The 24168-nt window shown below is 40.8% G+C and overlaps 1 long non-coding RNA gene across 9 annotated transcripts in view; it reads left to right on the forward strand.

Annotated features, from left to right (window-relative positions):
- LOC104992422 overlaps positions 1 to 24168 on the forward strand; it is a 57816-nt gene that overhangs the window by 2018 nt on the left and 31630 nt on the right. For 7 of the 9 annotated variants that reach the window (XR_825698.1, XR_825699.1, XR_825697.1 and 4 more), the window contains exons 3-6: positions 1857 to 2018; positions 13256 to 13320; positions 15608 to 15788; positions 16799 to 16857. This is a non-coding gene — a long non-coding RNA (uncharacterized LOC104992422). The remainder of the gene's footprint in view (positions 1 to 1856; positions 2019 to 13255; positions 13321 to 15607; positions 15789 to 16798; positions 16858 to 24168) is intronic. The other 2 variants (XR_825702.1, XR_825700.1) reach the window with 2 other exon arrangements.

Here is a 24168-nt window from a genome sequence, read left to right on the forward strand (position 1 = left end):
TAGTCCCATCACTTCATGGCAAAAAGATGGGGAAACAGTGGAGACAGTGTCAGACTTTATTTTGTTGGGCTCCAAAATCACTGCAGATGGTGACTGCAGCCATGAAATTAAAAGACACTTGCTCCTTGGAAGAAAAGCTATGACCAATCTAGACAGCATATTAAAAAGCAGAGACATTACTTTGCCAATGCCTTTTTTTTTTTTTTAATGTGTCTGGATGAGGCTAGAGAGAAGGAAGTGATTCAGCCCTGCATGAAGCCTCAAGTATCTGTCAGTCCGGCCTGGTCTGTGGCACATTTGAACTTACCTGGCTCTGTGGGAACAAACAGTTTCTTTGTATGACTCATTTGCTTCCTTCAGCTACACATGGGCATGACTTCCCCCTTCCCCACCCCAACCTCCACCCAGGTGAAAATAAATAAACTTAACTCTGGCGCCAGGCCTCCGTTTCTTCACAGATATTGACTGAGCGTGACAATGTTAGATAAATTGCGGCCTGTGGACTTTTCAGTTCATTGTAACAACTTGGGGACCAAGCAACAAATATGTGCCTAAATAGGGCTGTGTTGTATGGGTGGAGAGAAGTGCTTTTTGCTTCTTTTCACTTACACCGATCTGGTGCATTAGACTCTCCAAAAGGCCTTCATGTTACCATAGATAGTCCCACAGACAACTTTAATAGATAGGTACATAACAGTCACAATGACAGTCACAGCACTAAGTGCTTACTGTGTGCCAGGCACTATTTGAACTTTTATTTTGTTCGTTATTTCAGTGGTTCTCACATTTTTAAAAGCAAACCACTATGAAAAATATGTTTTGCATAATAACTGAAACATATATACACATTTATATGAAGAAATGAAAATATTTGCAAAAACTACTTACTCATACTGCATGCAGTGTACTCTGGTAATTTCTGTTCTCTACTTTTAAAAGAAGGAGATGCATGTCAAACTAACGAGATAAAAACCTTGTTAAAACTTAGGAGACAACAAAAGGAGTAAATTATAATTTACAAAGTAATTATAATCAAGAATTATCCTAAAAAAAAAAAGAAGAATTAATGTGATTCAAAGCATTCTGATCCTCTGCCACCTGTTTCTTTTCCCTAAAGAAAATTTTATCCACTGGGTCTTTCTTCCCAAGACTGCCCAGTGGAGTGAAGTTGCTCAGTCATGTCCGACTCTTTGCGACCCCATGGACTGTAGCCTACCAGGTTCCTCCATCCATGGGATTTTCCAGGCCAGAATACTGGAGTTGGTTGCCATTTTCTTCTCCAGGAGGTCTTTGCGACTCAGGGATTGAACCTGGGTCTCCTGCATTGTAGGCAGACGCTTTACCCTCTGAACCACCAGTAAAGTCATAAACGTTTTCTTCCAGATGTATTTCTTTAATCTCTTCATGTCTGAATATGTCTGGGACTTTACTTACCTTCCCAACAAGGCCTTCCGTTTCCCAGCTGTCAGCACTGACCTCTTCAGAGTCTTATACCCCTTCCCTTGGATAGCCCACATTTAGCTTTTGATGAAATTATAGTGTGTCTTGCTGTTGGTAATGCGTTGTATGGGCCTCAGGTGTTTTGCGTGACCCTGAGATCAGGCAAAGAGGGCACTGGACATGGGAACTGGTGGCTCTGGCCCCTAGCTCCAGCTCTGCCACTGGCTGGCTTTTGGACTTCTACAATCAAGTTCATTTATCTGAGCCTCAGTTTTCCCATCTGTAAAACAGGAGAGTAAATGCTGTCTAAGGCCCCTTCTAATTCTGTCCAGATGATCTGGGTTATTTATCCCTGGGAGGGAGGGTTGTGTAAATGTTTTACTCATGTACAGTACATTCTCCACTTCCTTCCTCAGACCTGCACTATCTCATGGATATGTGAGTGAATTCCACACCTCCCATTTTACAGATGAAGCCACTGAGATACAGAGGAACTGACTATAAATAGTCAGTACCCCACCCCTGGAGCCTCACATGACTCTTCCAGGTTCATTAAAGGGTTTAACAAGGTTGGGAAGGTGAGTCAGGCTTTCACTTTGGAAATTGAAACATAGAATTTTTGCTTCCTTTGACCTCACATAGATATGTTATATAAAACTTTTCAAAGTGTTATTTAATCATTACAGTCAATTTTGCCAGTGAAAGACCCATCTTTGGATCAGAGTAGTCAAGCGACTTGCCCAAGGTTACACAGCTTGTTAGGGCCTCAGCTGGTGATCTCGATTCTTAATTGTGGATTATTCCTTTTCTTGGCTTCTCATACGGTGTCACTGACTTTAACACATGGGATAACTTCGTATTAAATTCAAAATGTTTTCTATCCAGTCATTATTTTTCTGTCCCAGAACATCCAATTCGTTATGTTAGGTTCCTGACACTTTTGGTTCAAGAGGCTGTCCTCTCTCTGGTTCTCTAATGTTTACATTTGTGGATTTGGGAAGTGGTGAGAATAAGACTTAAGTTCTCTTGGGTCAGGGACTACTTTTTTCCCCCTCTCCCCAACCTTCCTGGTCCAGCAACTGTTCTGTAGCTTTTAATATTTGCCCTGTCAACACACAGCATTTTCCCCCAAAACGTGACTTCTTTTTCTCTTTCTCCTTCATATTTAGCTTTCCGTTTCTCTTTTATTTAAAATTACTGTAAATTAAGAGGGCCTTTCCCCTGTTACTTTTCAGGATACTATACAGTGCAGTTTAGAAACTTGTCTTACCCACTGTGGCTAGTAACAATTTGACCTCATATGCGGGTAATCCTCCATTGGTGTTAGGGAATCAGTGCTTGGTTTCCTCAGAAATAGGAGAAATCTGTTGGTGTGCTTTACAGAAGCAGATCTATTGGTGTGCTTTACCAGAATTGGCCTAAGTTCTTCCAGTTGGACAAAGCATTGCCCAAGGATTCCCCAGGGTCACTCTAACCGAAATGCGGCCTGGAGAACAGTGCAGAGAAAAGTTAAAGGGGAAATGAGAACGAATGCAAATACAAAGTGTAGAATATGAGGAAGGAAAAAAAGGTAGGAGAAGGAAAGAGAGAAAAGAATAGGGCAGAGAGAAGAGAAGGATACAGAATCAGTGGAAAGGAGGTGAGAAGAGCGATCCAGAGGTCTGTTAACCTCTCCTGTGGTGTGGGACAAATCAAGGAAGAGCAGCTAGTATAACTCTTCCTGAGTTGATCTTTTCTTATTCTCTGTTTCCAGTGTCAGGTAGGGGAAGTTACTTTGTTTCTGCTATCAGTTGGAAATGTGATTAGATGCCAGTAATTTTATATTTTATATTATTTTATTGAAATATAGTTGATTTATAATGCTGTGTCAGTAAGAAACTTTTGTATGTATATTCTTTTTTTATTCTTTTCTATTATGGCTTATCACAGGATATTGAATATAGTTCCCTGTGCTATACAGTAGGACCTTGTTTATCCATTCTGTGTATAATAGTTTGCATCTGCTAACCCCAAACTCTTTAATTCATCTCTCGCCTACCCTGCCTCCCTCTTGACAACCACAAGTCTGTCTTCTGTGCCTGTGAGTCTGTTTCTGTTTTGTAGATAGGTTTATTTTTGTCATATTTTAAATTCCACATATAAGTGATATCATATTGTGTTTGTGGTTCTCCTTCTGACTTACTTCACTTGTATGATAATCTCTTAAGTCCATCCATGTTGTTGCAAATGGCATTATTTCATTCTGCTTTATGGCTGAGTAATGTTCCATTGTATATGTGTACCACCTGTTCTTTATCCATTCAGCTGTCAATGGACATTTAGGTTGATGCCATGTTTTGGCTATTGTAAATAGTACTGCTGAGAAGTTAGCGATGTATATATCTTTTCAAATTACACTTTTGTCCAGATATATGCCCAGGAGTAGGATTGCTGCATCATATAGATGCCAGTAATTCTAATATTAGCCTCCATTCACCTGGTTTACTAAGGAAACGTGCTACAAAATCATATAACGTATTTGAGGTAAAAATTTCATGTTCTTTCATTAGGCAGATACTTACTGATTGCTTGATATGTCCCAAACACTGAGGCTGTAAAAATGAATGAGATATTGTCCCTGCCCTCAGGATGTTTATGGTTTGAAGAGATAGATGAGTAAACAGATTCAAAGTGTAATGTCTTAAAGTATTGGGATACGAGTAAGCTTTGGTGCTTACCAAGCTATGGTGTTACGGGTTCAGAGGAAGCCCTTGATTCAAGCCTTGGAGAGGGAATCTGGGAAGGCAGCTTGGAGAAGTTGTCATTCACTCTGAGTCCCAAGTTGGTAAATTGCATAGTGAAGGGCAGGGAATGGTATTCCAGGCAGAGGGAGCAAGAGCCCAAAGGCATAGAGTTCAGTCCATTCAGAAGTTGTAACCATTTCACAGAGACATGAAAGATATTTGCATGATTCAGTTTGTGGTGATTATTGTTTTGCTGTTTCAGAAATGTAGATATTGAGACTTGTCTGTGTTCACTAGAGCACAGTTAAAAATTCTTATTTTGTAGCAATAATTCTCTTTTAAGATGAAGACACTAGAAGTCACATTTCCTATCTAGAGATTTTAAGGTCAAAATGTAGGTAAAGCAGAGCTTTTGAATTAGCAAATAATGATTAACCCTTTGTACAGTAAAAGAAAGCAGCTGCAATGGATAGCATATCCCTTTCTCATCCAACTTTTGGATTTTTGTTTTCTTTTGTTTTTAAAGGGTAGTGTGTGGACATTTAGGGTCTTTGTTTAGCTGCTTAGGATGTTTGGGTTAGAAAGTAGAGAAAGGAGTTCAGGAATAATTGCTACTTATGGCAGAACAAAAGAAATTTGTTTGAATAGCTCATTTCTCTGATAACACCTGCTGAGCACAAGCAAGACTTGGTTAAGGACATTGTTTCAGAGAGACAGTTACTTCAACCAGATAAAAAACATTTATTCACCATTATTCACTGTGTAAAGTGTTTGGTGTCCATACTAAGAGCATTTAAGAGTTTTTTGAGATGTGGATAAAGCTGCATTAAACAGAAACCTTATGTGTATTCATTGCACAATACTGGGATTTAACATAGATTAAAAGAAAAAAATGTGTTATGCATGGTTTAGAGAAGAATGCTTAGAATATAGTGCGTGTGTCCATGGTTGTTTCTCGGTTCTCTTAATCTCTCAGCAGTATTTGACCCTCCTTCCTCACTAGTTTCATTTTGCTTTTAGGATTCTCCTCCCTTGGTTCTCTTTCTGCCTCTCTAGCCCCTTCTTCTCAAATTCCTATGCAAACCCCTCCCACCCAACACATACATTTTTTGGCTGATTTCTTTCTCATCTCGTCAGCCTCCAATGATGGAGTACTCAGATCACTCCTTGGATCCCTCCTCTGTGTACGCTCATTTCCTAGGTTCTCTCTTTTAGGAATTTAAATACCATTTATACCTTGAGAATTATAAAGTATATATTACTAGATTAAATGTCTTCCTGTGAACTCAAAGAGTCTAATGTCAGCTGCCTACAGGGTAATAGCTTCTTGAACTTAGTGTATTCAATACATTAACCTTGGAACTTCTCTCAAACCTGTACCTATGTCAGTTTCTCCCCACCCCAGTTTCAGTTTTATAGAGGGCTCTTCCTTGACTCTATTCTCCCCCCACCCCCTTTTGGGGGAGCTGTGTCACATGGCATGCGGGATCTTAGTTCCCCAACCAGGGATTGAACCCATACCCCCTGCACTGGAAGCATGGTGTCTTAACTACTGGCCCATGAGAAACGTCCCTCTTGACTCTCTTTTTTCTCTTTCTTTCATCATCCAATCCACCAGCAGGTCCTATGAGCTTTACCTTAAAATACATCCAGAGTTTGAACACTTCTCACCCCCTTCCCTGTTACTATTGGAATATAGTCTTCCTCCTTTTGCTCTTGGTCCCTGAGTCTGATCTTAACAGTGACTAGAGTAATTTTGTTAAGTGTATATCAAATCATGCCACTCCTCTGCTGAATACTGTCCACTGAGTCCCACCCAGAATAAACACTGAAGTCCTTAAAGTGATCCACATGGCCGCGTGGGATCTTCTCCCAGCGTGTATCACCTCTCCCAGCTCGTGGGATCTTCTCCCAGCGTGTATCACCTCTCCCAGCTCCTCTGACTTCACCTTCTACCACTCTCCCCTTGTGCTCTGGCCACACTGGTCTCTCTGCAGTTGATCCAGCATGCCACGCCTTGGGACCATGGTAGTTTCTTTTTCTGGAACACTTCTTCCAGATGTCATATGGCCTCCCCCCTTGCCTCCTTCAGGTTTCTGCTCAACTGTCACCTAATCTGTGAACCTTTCCTTGGCCATCTTATCTATGATAAAAACCATCTTTACTCTCTGCCTTTCTTGTTTCCCTTCCTGCTTTGTTTTCCTCCTTAGAACTTATTTCTGTTTGATATACTGTTCATGCATTCATTATTTAGATATTTTGAATGCTCCCTACTGTGTGCCAGGCACTGTTTGAAGAGCTCTCTTCTATAGTTTAATATTTGCCACCCATGATTAGAATGTAAATTTCACCCACTTTTTTGTTCTTTGCTGTATTCCCACCTTCTAGAACAGTAGCTAGCACATAGCAGTTGAATGAATAAATTTATTCATTTTTAAACAGAAATGTATTGAATAAATATTAGTAGAAGGTTGTGTACCAGATAATGAGGGGAAGATCTATATGAACAAGACATTGTTCCTGCCTCAAATTGCTCACTCTAAAAAACACTTATTTTGAACTGTGCTTTCTAGTGGATTAAAATGATACATCAATTGGGGTGGTAAGAATGGGTGTGCAGTGATATGGTTATCTTCAGAGCCTGCTTTGTTAGGCTTATCAATAATTTGCACTGTTTTGGGGAGGGTAGGATTGATTATACTTCACTGCATGACTGGCTTTTGGGGTTACAACGTCTCTTTGATCTTGCCTTGTTCAAGCAAGAGTTTCTTAAAAATCCTGTTAATCAGTCTTGGTTCTTTTTAGGTACCTTCTAGAAACCTTTTATCATAACCACTTCCTCTCAGGATTAGAGAAGGAGTTTACTATCTTTACCTTCCTGCATGTCTGAAAATTCTTTTCCAGGAGCCCTGGCCAGACACTAGCTATATGGTTGTGAACCTCTCTGAACCTCAGTTTCTGAGCCTGTCAAATGGAGATAATGATAAATGACACTAATCTTCTTGTGAGGATTAAGTGACTAAATAATATACTAGTTTTGAGGACAGGAAAGTGGAAAGGGAAAGGATGTAGGGAACAATTGTTTTAAAAAGTAAATACTGTATATATGTGCTTTATTTTGAAAAACTTAATACGCGTATGTTTCTTTTCTAATGAGAGTAGTGAAGATTTTATTTTTAAAAACAAAGGCTTCAATGTATTGTTTTCATTTTTAAAAATAGACAATTTTAAAAAATAACATTTATTTATTTTTGCCTGTACTACATCTTTGTTGCTTTGTGTGGGCCTTCTGTAGTTGGAGCAAGCAGGGGCTACTCTTTGTTAGGGTGTGAGGGCTTCTCATTGTGTGGCTTCTCTTGTTTCGGAGCACAGGCTCTAGGCGTGCGGGCTTTGGTAGTTGTGGCACACAAGCTCAGTAGTTGTGGCTCCTGGGTTTAGTTGCTCCATGGCATGTGTGATCTTTCTGTACCAGGGATTGAACCTGTGTCCCCTTCATTGGCAGGTGGATTCTCACCGTTAAAATAGTCTTATCTAATCTTTCCTGTAACCCTTATCCCTATTTTATAGAAACAGATTAGGAAACTTGCTTAAAGTCACACAGTAAGTGGTAGAGCTGGGATTTGAATAAGCATTCTGGCTCCAGAGCCGCTGCTCGCAACCTCTACACTCTACTGCTTCTATTCCTCTTTTATCTGTTTAAAGTCCGTAGTATGGGTCAGTAGTGTGGGACTTAGTAGGGCCAGTCCTACTGAAAAATGGGGCAATTTTAACTACTAGGCTAAGAATAAAGAGACCTGGGATCTTGTCTTGACTCTGTCATCAGCTTGCCACATCTAGAACTTTACTTTTCTCAGCCTTTTGTCCTCATTTATTAAACAAAGGAGTCTCTCTGGATGGTCTCTGATAGTCCTTCTAGCTCTGATGTTCTGTGATTGGTCATATGAAGTGACGAGGGTAATACTTGCTCAGCTCCTTGATTTGGCACATTGGTATTTGTGGGATTTGAGGGAGTTTGCTTTGTGCAGATGGAGATGCTAGATTTCAGGGTAAAGAATGAGCTGCCTTTCTGAGGAAGGTAGATCGGAGCTCCTTTTTTGAGGCTGGTTGCCAAGGGAACCTAGCCTCTGGCCAGCGACAACCAGGAATTCTTTGGTTGAGAGTGGGGAGCAGATAACTAAAACAAGCAGCACATTTAGGTTTCACTTTCCACCCCCCACCCCCACTTCCCGCAGCTAGCTGCTGGTTTCATACAGTTTCTATGTTAGGCATCGTTTTAAGTACTTTATAAATTATCGTATTATTTAATCTTCTTAGTAATCTTAGGAGATGGGTACTATTATTTGGGTTGTAAATTTATAGACAATAAGAGTGAAGCAAATAGAGTTAAATAATTTGTCCACTTTTACTTAAGTGAAAAGTGGTACCACAGCCACAAAATTGTACTGGCTTCTTGGTGGGTCGGAGCTTGAAAAAAAATGCAAAGGAAAAATTCTTCAGTTGTTTATTAGTGGTTTTTGTTTTATTTGTTTGCTTTATTTAGAATGATAGACTCTTGGCATTGGAAAGGGCCTTTGAGGTAATACAGTCAGTCTCCTTGTCTCCAGTCTGCCATTCACTTACAGGATTGCTTTCTGTAGTCCCCTGACAGATTTGATCATTTAAATTATTTTTGAATAGTTCCGTTGCTGGGAAGCTCATCACTTCTCAAGGAATCTAATTATATATATGTATGTGTGTGTATATATATATTTAAAATTTTCCATTATAGTTATTATAGGATATTGAGTATGTCCTGTGCTATATAGGACCACGTTGTTTATCTGTTTTATATATAGTTGTTTGTGTCTGCTAGTCCCAAACTCTTTTATTTATCCCTCCTGTACCCGTTTTCTCTTTTGGTAACTATGTTTGTTTTCTATGTCTGTGAGTCTGTTCTTGTTTTGTGAATAAATTCATTGGTATCATATTTTAGATTCCACATGTAAGTGATATCATGTGGTATTTGTCTTTTTCTTTCTGACTTCACTTAGTACGATAGTCTCCAGGTCCATCCATGTTGCTGCAAATGGCATTATTTCATTATTTTTAATGACTGAGTACTATTTCATTGTGTATATGTATTGCTTACATATATGCATCTATTGATGGCCATTTAGGTTGTTTCCATGTCTCAGCTATTGTAAAGAGTACTGCTGTGAACACTGAGGTGTCTGTATCTTTTTTTTTCATTGTCCAGAGAAATTTAACAGGTTTATTTATAATTGTTATAAAGTTGAACTGCTGAAACTTGTTCACTGAAACATTTTGACTTACATTAATGCCTTTATGTCCCTGCATTTATATTAAAAATTCACACAGAAATGAAAATGGAAAAACTGCCAATACCTGATTTCTGTACTCTATTTTTCCACTTGTAAACATATACTTAGGTATGTTTTGACCCCAGGGGAAAAAAAAATCTAATGTTCAAAACTACCAATAATAGGAAGAAGAGAAAAAAATATTTTTAAAGAATGAAATATTTCCCATCAGAGTGGATTCTTAAGCATGTTTTCCATGTATGTGGCATGCTAGCTGGATGTCATTTGGCATAATTGTTGCACGTTTGGCATGGATAACACACAGGTTGGTGTCTTCAAAATAGCCGACCACAGATAGATTTCACTTGCCTCTTTCGAAGGACCAGTAGCTGCACTCTAGAAGTGCAGATGTGTTTTGAATTCCCTAGCAACTTCCCACACTGGAAGGAAAGTTTGTGAATCAGGAATTCAGTGGACTTCTGATAATTCTCATTTCATGGAGTGCTGCAATACCAGGCCTGTAATGATGAGATTTCTTCACCCTTGCAATAGAGGGCGTACTCTTTGTGAGAGGCTTTTGTGGCCAGTTGCTTCCTTGGTGCTTTACTACAAGTGAATTTGCAGGTTGTCTGCTTTGTATGAGCCATGGTATAGAGACCTTCTTACTTAATCTCATTCCCTTCAGCTGGAACTCAGTTGCCTGTATGTTTTTGAATTAGAGTTTTCTCTGACTATATGTCCAAGAGTAGGATTGCTGAATAATACGGCAACTCTAGTTTTTTAAGGAACCTCCAGTTGTTTCCATTGTGGCTGCACCAATTTACATTCCCATTCACAGTGTAGGAAGTGTCCCTTTTCTCCATACCCTCTCCAGCATTTGTTATTTGTAGACCTTTTTAGTGATGGCACATTCTGACCCATGTGAGGTAATTCTGCATCGTAGTTTTTAAATAAAAGTATTTATTTATGTGGCTGCACTGGGTCGTAGTTGCGGCACGCATGATCTTTGTTGTGTCATGGGGGATCGTTTGGTGCGGTGTGTGGGCTCAGTAGTTGTGGCTCACAGGCTTTCTAGTTGCAGCACACAGACTCAGTTTCTCTGGGGCATGTGGGATCTTAGTTCTCTGACCAGGGATTGAACTGGTGTCTCCTGCATAGCAAGGCAGATTCTTAACCACTGGACCACCAGGGAAGTCCCTTCATTGTAGTTTTGATTTGTATTTCTCTAATAATTGGGCTTCCCTTGTGGCTCAGCTGGTAAAGAATCCGCCTGAAGTGTGGGAGACCTGGGTTTGATCTCTGGGTTGGGAAGATCCCCTGGAGAAGGGAAAGGCTACTCACTCCAGTATTCTGGCCTGGAGAATTCCATGGACTGTATAGTCCATGGGGTCACAAAGAGTATTTCTCTAATAATTAGCAGTGTTGAACATCTTTTCATGTGCCTGTTGGCCATCTGTATGTTTTCTTTGGACAAATGTCTGTTTAGGTCTGCCCATTTTTTGATTGGGTGGTTTGTTTTTTTGTTATTGAGTTGTGTGAGTTGTTTGTGTATTTTGCCAGTAAAGCCCTTGTCGAGTGTGTTATTTGCAAATATTTTCTCCCATTCTGTAGATTATCTTTTCATTTTGTTTATGGTTTCTTCCATTATATTGTTGAATAGCTCTTTTTGGTAGAAAATTATTTCTTGTTTTGAATTGAAATCTAATTGCAATCTGTTCTCATCGGTTATAGCCTGTATCTTCCATATCCAATTGTGAGAATGTTTGAAGACACTCTTCCTATTTATAAGGAATATTTGCAGTTTTCTCCTAGCATCTAAGCTTGCTTTCAGTTCACATTGGTCAGCACAGAAGCAGTCTGTCTGTCTCACTGTTTGCAAGTGCAGCCTTGCACTTCTTGTGATTAGTTAGCACGAAATGTGGGCTGTCCCCACATTCTTGGGGAACGATTGGATGGTGAACTGAATCTATTCAATTCGCTGTGAGTCTGGCAGGTTTGCAGTTCTCTGCTCAGAATCTCTAGGCCATCAGTCTGTAGCCCCCGTATATACTGCCAGAGATCACAAAATGTCGGGAAGTTTATCCGGGCACTTGAAACTGCATTTACTTCATCAGGCCACTAGGTGATGAGCAACTCGCAAACCCGACTGTCAGGGAGGGTTGTGTATAGGACAGTTTCTGTTTGTACTTGGAAACACCATCGGAAGTCACCTAGTAAATTAAATGGTTTTTCTTGAGGGGAGGAGAAACATGTCTCATGTATTCTTTGTCTTTCTCAGCTTTGATTCAATTTTAAATATTAATTGGGGTGGGGGGGGCGGCTGCTCTGCGCAGCATTCCTGTATCAGGGATCAAATCTGTGCCCCCTGCAGTGGAAGCATGGAGTCTTAATAACCTATTGACTGCCAGGGAAGAAGTTCCTTAAATATTAATTTGACTAGGACACTTTGAGTGATTTTTTTTTTTTTTTTTTAAGAAAAGGGGCCTAGATGCTGCTTTCAAGGTCCATTTCTTTATTTACTTTGTGTCTGTGTGTGTGTGTATCTTGTATCTTCATGTGTGAATGATGTCAGCTAGGTTTAAGATTGAATAGTAGTCCTAGTCTCTACAAAGTGTGGCTTCCCAGATGGTGCAGTGGTAAGGAATCTGCCTGCCAATGCAGGAGATGCAAGAGACGTGGGTTCAACTTTTGGGTCAGGAATATGCCCTGGAGTAGGAAGTGGCAAGCCACTACAGTATTCTTGCCTGGAAAATTCCATGTGGAAAAGAGCATGGTGGGCTACAGTACACGGGGTCGCAAAGGGTTGGACAAGACTGAGGAGTAACTGAGCCACACACTACAAAGTATATAGCTTTCTATTGTCTAATTTCTAGTGATTAAGATTAAAAGTCCAGCGTCAATAGGATTCTTTTCCCTTTGTAACTAATAGCCACTTCTCTTTGAAAGTTTAAGTTTTTTCTTCATGCTTAGTGTTTTATGATAGATTTAGATATGATATTTAAAAAAAAGAAACTCTGCTTGCCACTTGATGAACCTTTTAGACTTAAAAACCTAAGTTTTTTCTCAGTTAAGGGAAGTTTTATTGCTTTTCTTGTGTCTGTTTCCAACCCCCTTACTTTGTAGATGAAGAAACTGAGCGCAGAAAGGTTAAGTGACTTACCTAAGGGTTACTCAGGTAGTTAAAATGAACCTCAAGAAAATAAACTGACTCTTTTAATGAGGTACACTTTAATTGTATTGAATATTGCTGTAGTGAGAGAGCCATCGTGAACTGATTGGTGATTTTTTAGTGTGACGAGAGTTTTTCCAAGAGTTCATGAGGAGATGAAGAAGGAAGAGGAGGTGATAGAATTTGTTACTATTAAAATGTGGCCCATGTGAATGACTGCAGAATTAAGAAATCCCCCCAATACCCCAGCTATTGGAGATACCCCAAAGCTCTAAAATTTAATAAAGCCTAGAAGTTTTTTCAAAATTTAAGAATTATATTTTTAGTTGTTAGCAGTAGGATTATCATGGTCATTCTCTGTTGTAAATATTGGGAAATGTATAAATGGCATCTGAAGGCTTGGAGACAGACATCATTAACTGCCTTATCAGTGGTCTGGTTTCTGTTTGAATTCCAGCATGGGACCCTTTTCTGCTGGGAACCACCTGTTCTTGGGCTCTGTTGATCTTTGGATTTCCCCAGCCCTTCAGTCCCTTTCAGTTTTGAAATGAAACCTACCCCAGAGGGTGAGGTCAGGTACCGAGAGGACTTTGACAGCTCACACCAGATTGTTTTCTTTTCAGAGCTGTCCGGTATGTGACTATGTGATGCGTGAGGCACAGCAGGCTGTGATAGAGACTAATTGATGGTGAGTCAGCTTTTGGGTAAGACCTAGGCAGTGTCATCTCTTTGGGTAGCCAGGAATATATGTCGAACAAATATATCGTCTTTTATCCTCAGGAAGTTAAGAGTGCAATCACCAGAGATCTATCATGATTTCTCTGTCTTTGGTTTATTGACGAAGGAAAGGCTTTATTTCAGTGTCCTTGCTCCTCATTTGTAGAACCTTCTTTTTTTCAGGAAGGAGCCAAGTCCCTGGTCTCTTTCTGCTGTTCCAGAAATTTTCTAAACTTTCACTCTGTGCCTCCTGGAATTGCTGCTTTGATCTGCAGTGACTCCTTAAGATATGCCTAGACAACCTTCCACCATGCCCCAGCCCCTTCATAGACTGCAGCTTCCGCTCTTCCTTTTGCTGTGAATGTGGTTTCCACCATATTGTTGCACTTCGCTTAGTGTCTTCATGAGTGGGGCTGACGATCTCTTCAGCTTGTCCCACACTGCATCCCCTGATTTTGTCTGACTGTCCCCCAGCCTATCCCCCAGCACTGCAGAGCTGCTTCCAGATCTTCAAATACTTTTTCCCTTTTGAGATTGCTGCTGGCCAGCAAGGCCACCTGATTCCTGTCTTTGAAGCTGGCATCTTCACACTCATTCTCTCATATTTGTTTAGGACTTAGGCATTTCACCCTCCTCCAGGGGTTCTGGCCCAGTCTAGGGGATCTGTGGCCAGACTTGGTCTGGGGCCAAGGATTAAGGCTAGAGCATGGAATTAGGGGGTTTGATGTTAACTTCTCAGACATGGAGAGATGGCAAGCTGGAAGATTTAAACATCAAGGCCGGTCGAGGGTGGAAGAAACAGAAAGTTTAGTATTTGAAGTAAAGGATGTCCTTTGTAGGCTCCCTCTTTTCCAGCGTTTCAAAACTGAGTTATTTTTTAAGAACAGTTTTAGGTTCATAACAAAATTGAGAAGAAGGTGCAGGAATTCCCATTATTTTTTGAAAAATTGATCTTTAATTTTATAGACAATGTAATAATATAGTCTAAAAAAATCAAAACGTAGGTTTTTTAAAAAGTTTTTGAAAGTATTTTCACTTCAGATTGAAAAATGAACAGCTTCCACACTGTTCATTGGAAGACACACAGTATTCATGAATACAATGCTGGTCAGTTGAGGAAAGGTACAGACTTCAATTTCTCCTTCACACTCTTCTTTTAGAAAGATACTATACCAAAAAGAAACTTCAGCAGTATAAGGAAAACTATTTTCCCAATAAGTTTAGGAAAACCTAAGTTTCCCAGTGGAATTAAAATTATCCTCCTGCTTCCACCACCTTAATGTAACCTCATGCTTATTAGAACACTGATAGCTGCACCAAAACAGAGTACATTTACTTTCAACCGTGAGGGTGATTCTTTAAAAAGTGTAACATAGATCTCTGCAAGTAGTGTCTGAAATAGACAGCTAATACTGGATTTAATATTATTTTACAAATAATTGTTCTCTTAGCAGTAAATTCAAGTCTACACACTTACAGTAGTGTTAGAAAATAAATACTATCGTTATGTACTATATGTTATGACAAACCAGTTTCAAAAAACAAAAGCTCAACATCTTGACAAAAATTCTCATCAGAATAAAATGTGACTAAAATTTAAAACATTGTCAAAATCACACCACATTTAAAAATCTTCCACGATTTACACAAGTATGAATTTCCAGTTTTGGAGCACCTTTTTCTGTTGTGAATTAAAATATGAATATATTAAAAACTGTTAATTTCAAAAGATTATAGGTGTTTTAAATACTCCTGCTCTCCTATTTCAATTATTTCTGTATTCCCAGAGGCAGCCTGTTAAGTTTAGAATGTACCTCCCAGACTTTGTGTTTTCATACGTATGTATGAACCCAGAAAAAATTTAAAGTGGTATTTTTGTGTTTTATTTATTTACACAAATGGGGTCACATTTTGTGTATCATTCATGTATTTCTTTCTTTGATTCCATAATGTGCCTTGACAGTATTCCGTATCGGTACCTGAAGATCGGTCTCGTTCTTTTTGGCTACTGTATAGTATTTCATAGACTAGATGCATTATGTTTTATTTACCTTTTTTCCTATTGAGGGACATTAAGGTATTTCTGATTTTCTGTTGTCAGTGATTCTTTTTGTGCTTTTAAAAACTTTTTTTGGTTTTTCTTTTTTCTTATGTAGTTTAAAATTTTTTATTTTTTTATTGAACTTTTTGTGGTTTAAAAGTCATCATTCTGTTTCTAGGCCTTTTTTTTCCTTTTCTTTTCTTCCTATACCCCCTAGGTGGTCTCAGCCTCTCTGGCCACTTCAGTTACCATCTGCACATGGATGATGCCCGGATCGCTCTCCAGACCAGACTATTCAATTGTTCACATGGACAACTTCACTGGGACGTTTTGAAGACTCAGCAGAATGCAGCTCCTGCTCTTCCCCTCTTGCTTCTTCTCCAGTGTCCTGCCACGTGGTAAACAGCACCACCACCACCCATGCGGTTGCTGGGCCCAAAGCCTAGTGGTCATTCCAAGTCCTCCCTCCCCTTCCATCACTGACAGCCAGCCTGTCATAGGACTTGTCCTCCCCAGTATTTCTTGGATCAATTTGCTTTTTTCTTCCTTGCCTCTGTCCTGTACCTTAGTTTTCTACTTTATAAAATATAGTATTTGCGAGGACTTAAATGAATTAATGCATGTAAAATGCTTAGAACAATGGATAGGCATCTAGAATGTGCTATTAGCTATTATCATCATTGTTATTGTCTGCTTTTTCTTCCTCTTAATGTTCAGTTCAGTTCAGTCACTCAGTCGTGTCCGACTCTTTGCAACCCCATGAACCACAGCACGCCAGGCCTCCCTGTCCATTACTAGCTCCCGGAGTCCACCCAAACCCATTAGATCATGATCTAATTCCTCTGCATGTGTGTACTGTTACCACACTTAGAATGCTTTTTCCCTTGATTTTTGAATGGCTCATTCCTTTTTATTTAGATACACCTACTTTTATGTTTTTATTATTTAAAAATTTTTTTGACTGTGCCATGTGGCATATGGGATCTTAGTTCAACTAGATATTGAACCTACACTCCCTGCATGGAAAGTGCAGAGTCTTAACCACTGGACCACCTGGAAGTCCCTGGATACCTACTTCTAAATGTCATCTCCTCAGAGAGGCTTTCCTGTGACCACCTAATGATTATGAAGTAGCCACTTATATATGTACATCCCAGCACATCACCTATTTATTTCTTTACATAGCACTAGCTAATAAGTGATATTTTTCTAGTTTAGCCATGTATTTGTTTATAGTTTCCACCAATTGGAATGTAAATTCTCTGAGAATAGGGATATTGTCTGTTTTATTTACAGCAGTAAAACAGGACAGTGCCTGGCACATTGTAAGCACTCAGTGAATACTTGTTAAGAGAATGATAAAACAGCTTCATATGTCTTACAAGACCCTCCTTTTTGGTCTCTCCAGCATCATCTGCCATGGTGTACTCTGTACCTTGACCTCCCCAGCTCATCACATCTCTTCAGGTAAGCTTTCTTGCTCCAGGGACTTTACATAGGCTGTTCAATCTGCTTAGAACATGCTTCCTTAAATGCCCTGCCACTGCTTGGGTATCTCCTTTCGATCCTTGGCCATGGCCAAGGGGACTTGGCCATGAAAGGGGCATGAGTACCTAGGATCACGGTTGAGGATCTGAATAGGCAGATTATTTGAGTGTTTGATGGCAGAATAGCTGAGAGTGGAGTGCAATCCTAAGCAAGCAAGCAAAGAAGCAAAAGGCTTAGGGATAATAAGATGAGGCAAGGATGAAGTTGGAAGCTGAATCATTAGGTGAAAAACCTAGAGAATCAGGATCATGGGTGGAGTGTAAGCAGGGACAGGGCAAGCAGTTCAGGATTAAAGCCATAAATAATCTTTGGAATTACTAAAATTATCTTCTAGCATTGTTACTTCTGTAGTGTAAAACCAGCTGTTGGATTATAGGAAGGATCAGGTAGTTAGCACGTAAAAGTTTGAACTGAATTTTGTGTTGCTTTGTGTTTTATATGCTATTTAAAGTCAAATCCCCAGAAATCCTATCTTACCTCACCCTGCCTCTGCTTTAATTTCTGCTCCCAGGAGCTTACCTTCCCTCCTTTTAAATGTATTAGGCTCAACTCGCTCATATTTTTTAATAAGTTTCCTGTACAGAAGCCTTCAGCAATCTCGGTGTTCCCTTCTGGTAGGCTGAGGGTACTGCCTTCAGGTATGGTGAGCACTCCTTCAGGCTATCTCCTCCCTCCAAATTAAGCATAGGAGCTAGCCTCAGGAGTTTGGGACTTCCTGCCTAACCTGAATCTGTGGAATTTCTCTCTGAAGTTTGAGGAGGGACATGGGAGTGTATAATATAGGGTGGGACTCTTTTGGTGAGGCCTAGTAAAGGCAATGGCACCCCACTCCAGTACTCTTGCCTGGAAAATCCCATGGATGGAGGAGCCTGATGGGTTGCAGTCCATGGGGTCGCGAAGAGTCGGACACGACTGAGCAACTTCACTTTCACTTTTCACTTTCATGCATTGGAGAAGGAAATGGCAACCCACTCCAGTGTTCTTGCCTGGAGAATCCCAGGGACAGGGGGAGCCTGGTGGGCTGCCGTCTATGGGGTCGCACAGAATCGGAAATGACTGAAGTGACTTAGCAGCAGTAAAGAGTAGTGAAAGGCCGGCTGGGTGTGCATGGATGGTAGGACCTGAAGGTTGAAGGCAGTGGGCTTCAGAATTTCTTACCTGGAGTTGTCCTAGAGTTTATGGCAATGTTAGAGGGCTCTGATGTGCCAAGTAAGGAATCTTGGTGAGTAGGGCTAGTCATTACCCTTTAGAGGTGTTCTGTGTGTTTTTCTACATAGCCTGGTGCTCTTCTACAGCCTGACCAATAGCTGGCATCGTGGTGGATGCTGAAGGGGAATCACTGGGATAGAAATAGTACTTACTGATTAGTGGTGTTGTCCCCCTTATGATGGTTGGATGGAGTGATTGTCTGCACATACTGGACATCCAAGGCCCAGTCAGCTGGTCTGTGTGAGATGAATCCTCTGCACTCCCCGCCTAGTGCTTCCTGGAAAACCCAGCCTAAGGCAGCTGGAGATCATGGCCATCGTTAGTGATTGCCCCAAGAGTGCTACCTGTCTTTGACTCCTCTGCTCTCTAATCCCCATGCTCTGATGTCCTGTCTTCTATTTTCTGCTTTGGGGGCCTTCAAATTTCATAAGCCCTTCTGACTCCTTTTTTAGTTGATTTCCTGCCCAGCTTGAGTCTTGGCTCTATGAGGTCCCCTGGTTTTGACATTGCCAGTCAGCTTTCCTCCATTAGCCCTATTCCTAGAGCTGCGGTTTTGAGGCTTTAATATATCAGAATTACCCATGGAGGCAAGTGTTGAGGAGTTGGATACTTACTTATCCTGGGAGAATGGACACATGTATATGTACGGCTGAGTCACTCTCTTATGCACCTGGAACTGTCACAACATTGTTAATTGGCTGGCTATGCTATGCTAAGTCACTTCAGTCGTGTCCAACTCCGTGTGACCCCATAGACGGCAGCCCACCAGGCTCCCCCGTCCCTGGGACTCTTCAGGCAAGAACACCGGAGTGGGTTGCCGTTTCCTTCTCCAATGCATGAAAGTGAAAAGAGAAAGTGAAGTCGCTCAGTTGTGTCCGGCTCTTTGCGACCCCATGGACTGTAGCCTACCAGTCTCCTCTGTCCATGGGATTTTCCAGGCAAGAGTACTAGAGTGGGGTGCCATTGCCTTAGTATAAAATAAAAAAGGCAAATTCCTGGTCTTTACTCCTGCTATCCTGATTAAATTGGTATGGGTGGTAACCAGGAATCTGCATTTTGATTGGCCTTATAGGTGACTCTGACACCAGTCATCATCTACAGACCATATTTGGAGAAACTCTGACTTAGAGGACTCTTTGACCACCTTCCCCTTACCCCTCCCCTAAAGGGGAAAGAAAAGGATTTGAACTCTTTACTTGGATCCTGAGGTCCCAGGAAACTTAGACTGTCACCTGTCATCCAGTGGGGACAGTGGATAACTGTCTCTGTGTACCTCATCTTCTCATGCTGGTGGTAGGCACACATTCCCAGTGAGGCAGACTCTACCTGGTAAGAGGGCCTTAATGACCTGGTAGACTGCAGGTCACTAGCTCTGGAATATACAGGGGACTTAGGCTTTGGACTGAGAAAGCAGGATGGAACATAGACTTTGAAGGCTGCCAGCTGCATTTCAGATTTGCCTCTGGGATGCTGCTTTCTCTGTACACAGTGACCGTGCTCTAAGGTAGGCTGTCTTTTGGTCTCCAAGCTGTTGTCACTCCCTATTGCAGCCATCCTCTCAAAAGCTTCTACTGTCCTTAAAAAACAACCCAGCCTCGTCTCTCCTTTTAAAATCCTGTGTTGCATTCGTGTAAACCTATACAGTCAAGTCCAGATGTCTCAGGTTGGAACAAAGTCTTGCACATTTTGACTCAAATTGTGGCCTACAAGGCCTAGTAAGATCTGGTCCCTCCCTGTATTTCAAGTCTCATTTCAAGTCCCTCTTCCCCTTATCTCCTGCATGCATCATCACCTGCTTTCAGTTCTCTGGCTTCAGGGCCTTTGCCTGTAATACTGTTTACCCTGTTCTTCACCTCATTATCCTTTGCCTTTAAGTTTCAGTTGAGCATTATCTCAGTTTGGAGGTCTTTATTGGTCTCTCTATGTAAAGCAACACCACATTATTACAGCACCCTGTTTGTTTCCACTAGACCACTTATTGCTTTTTACTCCTTTGTCTTTCTCTCTTACTACACTGTAAGCTCCGTGAGGACAGGGACCTTCTTGCTCATGATTCTGTCTTCAGCGCCTAGTGTGTAGAGGTACTCAGTAAGAACTTGTTGACTAAATTGCCTTGCACCTTCTTATTAGTACCTGCGTTGGGACTTTGTGGCTCTGCACAGTTCTTACCCTTGGCATGTGTGTTGTTACCTCTGCCAGAGGCACCCTTTCTCTCATTGACTGATCAGATTCCTTCATGTTGTTTACCACTTCTCTGAGCAGTTCCTGGACTTCCCCAGGCAGTTCTGATTCAATAAAGTACTTTGGTCCTCTTGAATGGACTTTTCACCCTGAATGGCAGTTTTCCTTAGTGGGAGATACATGGCATTGCCCTTGGTCTACAGATGATAAGCGAGAGGCTCTGAGAAGTGGATTAACTTGGAATAACTGAGATTCAAACCCTGTGAATCTATAGAGCCCTCAGTCCTTCTGTCTCACTGTGCTTTCTCTAAAAGACACCAAATAGCAGACTCAGAGACTCTGAAGGGAAGGAGGTGTTTTTAGAAAAAATTACTTAAGTAATGAATGTGTGTGTGTATGTATGTATGTATATTTTTAATTTTCTGAGCATTAAACACAGTAAAGGGTAGAAGTAGTTCCCCCTCATCAGAAGTTTTGCTTTTTGCGGTTTCAGTTACTTCAGGTCTGAGAATATTAAATGGAAAATTCCAGGAATAAACAATTTGTAAGTTTTTAATTGCATGTTGTTCTCAGTAATGTGATGAAATCTTGTGCCATCCTTCTCCTTCCTGTCCAGGATGTGAATCATCCTTTAGTTCAGCATACCTACGCTGTGTACGCTATAGGAGAAAACATAGAATATATAGGGTTCAGTATTGTCCATGGTTCCAAGACTTGGAATGTATCCCACATAGATAAGGGAGGACTGCTATATCATTGACAAACCATTTATAAAGAAAGATGATAGAATGAAGGATGAACAAATTATTCAGAGGATGGTGTGTGTATTCTGTTTCTTCATCAGTCATACCTTTGGTGATTCCTTGTGACAACCACAACATACAGCCTAGTAGAGATGAGCCTAAGTGAAGCACTGTTAAATTCAAATTAAAGCAAATGTCAGTTATCATTCATAGTTGGGTTTCCCAGGTGGCGCTAGTAGTAAAGAACCCGATTGCCAATGCAGGAGACATAAGAGATGTGGGTTCAATCCCTGGGTTGGAGAGATCCCCTGGAGAAGGGCATAGCAACCTACCCCAGTATTCTTGCCCGGAGAATCCCGTGGACAGAGGAGCCTGGCAGGCTACAGTCCCTAGCATCGCAATGTTGGACACGACTTAGCACACAGCGCAGTTGCTTGGAAGTATTATGAAGGGTGAAATCTGAACATTTTTGTTGAGGGGGAAAAATGTGCAAAAATTAGTGTGCAAAGCCATTAACACATTTTGATAAAAAATATCTTAGTGTATGTTGATAAGGGACTAGTTGATGTGGTGGATAGCACCATATTATATAGCAGTTAAAAAGAAAGATATATCCACCTTCTCACACACACACATACACAGATATGGAGCAATCTCTAAGATCCATTAAGAGAAAACTAAAGCAAGCAAGATAAAAGTTCATGGCATGGTAGTATTAGTATTTGTATGAAAAACAGAGAGGACTCTATATACTTGCTAGAAACAGACTACCTCTGGAGGTTTGTTTCCGTGTTTTTTTAATCTTACTGTGTTGCTGAAATTTTTAACCCCTATATACATTGCCTTTTAAAAAAATTGTGATAAAAACACATAAAATTTACTATCTTATCTGTCTTAAACTTTACAGCAAAGAAATCCTTTTTTCTAGTGAATGATTCCCAATTTTATGTCTTGGGTTTTTGTATTTCAGATTTTTCTTGAAGTGAGACACATTTCTACTAAGAATAGGACAAAAAAGGGGGAGATTGTGCTTGAAATTGAAGATACCTATGTGTACCATTTGTCTATCATTTACCCCTCCATTTGTGTTGCTTCCACCACTCTTGCACTGGAAATCTTAGTGCTCCTCCCCTCTTTATTGGAGTATAGTTGATTTACAATATTATATAGTGTCAGGTGTACAGCATAGTGTACACCTGCAAGTTATACTCCATTTTAAGATAGCTGTTATAATGGCTGTAATTTCTTGTGCCATGCAATGTATCCTTTTTACTTATCTGCTTTATACATAGTGGTTTGTAATCCCTAATTTGTCCCTCTCCTCTTTGGTAACCACTAGTTTGTCTTCTGTATCTGTCAGTCTGCTTCAGTTTTACATACACCTTGGGGTTGCCTTTTTCAATGACAGGTTTCTTGTGTGTTGATTTTGTCTTTCTAAATAGAGTAAATTCTTGCAAGCAGGAGGCATGTCTTATGATTATATCCTACAGCAATAAGCATAATAAAAGTTGCTTAATTGCATATTCAGAAAAGACTAGAGAGAGGTAGATAGAGAGAGAGACTCTTCTGCTGAAGAGATGATTGCTTTGGCTTTTCTCTGATTCACCTTACACTCTTCACTAGTGAAGAATTTCTTCCACTTACAGACTAAATGTGTTTAAGATTTGTGTGTGTGTGTCTGTGTGTGTGATGTTACCTTCTGAAAGCCCAGTGTTTGTGTGTGTGTGTGTGTGTGTGTGTGTTGTTACCTTCTGAAAGCCCAGGAGAGAGAGCAGAAGCTGGAATGGGGCCTTGAGGCTGTGGCCTGATAGTAGTAATATAGTGATTCTTCTGTGTTGTAGCCTGGAGGAGAGTCTCAGATTTTTACCCTCAACCTAATTTCAAGCCTGGATATTCAGCTATCACCTGGGTAGTTGGACCTGTATGTGCCTTAAGTGTCTAAATTTAGTAGCATATAATAGGAATGTTTGATAAAAGTAATTTGTCATTTTTGGTAGGGCCTAGCATAGAGTAGGTATCCAAGAGGCGACAGATAGTGTTTGAGAAATATTTTGAAATAGTCTAATCTTTCCCTAGGTCCCCTATCTCTATTCATGTGCCTCCATGGTTACCCTCAGGCTAAAGAAATAGGGAATAGCAACATGGATTCTACCTTTAGGAAGTTGCCAGTTTCTTGTTTGTGGCTTTATGCTCAAACCAGAAGTGTATTCTGCTTCCACATATTTGAGAGCAAAATATCTGGACCTAGGGATATACTTGAAACTGCATCCCAGCTGAAAATGTTCCTATCACTCTGGCGTGGCTGGTCACCTCAGGCAACTTTTTTGGTGGAGACCTGGCTTGAGAATCTTAGTGGGGAAGTCTTTATCTCTAGGGTGTCATGGCATAGCCAGGGTAGCTTATTGGGTCCAGGCATGGAGGGAGGGATAAGTAGGGGGCAAAAAGGGCTCAGCTCTGTGTCATTTTCTGCTCCAAGGAAGATGTGGGCACAGGTATGCCAGGGGCAGTGTTCTGGCCTGCTGTGGCTTGTCACCGCCCTATGAATGAGTCAGTCTTGCTCTTGGCTGCCCTGCAAGGCATTTGGGGTATAGTAGAAGATCATGGCATCCGGTCCCATCACTTCATGGGAAATAGATGGGGAAACAGTGGAAACAGTGTCAGACTTTATTTTTTGGGGCTCCAAAATCACTGCAGATGGTGACTGCAGCCATGAAATTAAAAGACGCTTACTCCTTGGAAGGAAAGTTATGACAAACCTAGATAACATATTCAAAAGCAAAGACATTACTTTGCCAACAAAGGTCTGTCTAGTCAAGGCTATGGTTTTTCTTGTGGTCATGTATGGATTTGAGAGTTGGACTGTGAAGAAGGTTGAGCACCGAAGAATTGATGCTTTTGAAGTGTGGTGTTGGAGAAGACTCTTGAGAGTCCCTTGGACTGCAAGGAGATCCAACCAGTCCATTCTAAAGGAGATCAGCCCTGGGATTTCTTTGGAAGGAATGATGCTAAAGCTGAAAGTCCAGTACTTTGGCCACCTCATGCGAAGAGTTGACTCATTGGAAAAGACTCTGATGCTGGGAGGGACTGGGGGCAAGAG

This window comes from Bison bison, unplaced genomic scaffold (assembly GCF_000754665.1).
Source record: "Bison bison bison isolate TAMUID 2011002044 unplaced genomic scaffold, Bison_UMD1.0 scf7180017864215, whole genome shotgun sequence".
NCBI lineage: Eukaryota > Metazoa > Chordata > Mammalia > Artiodactyla > Bovidae > Bison > Bison bison.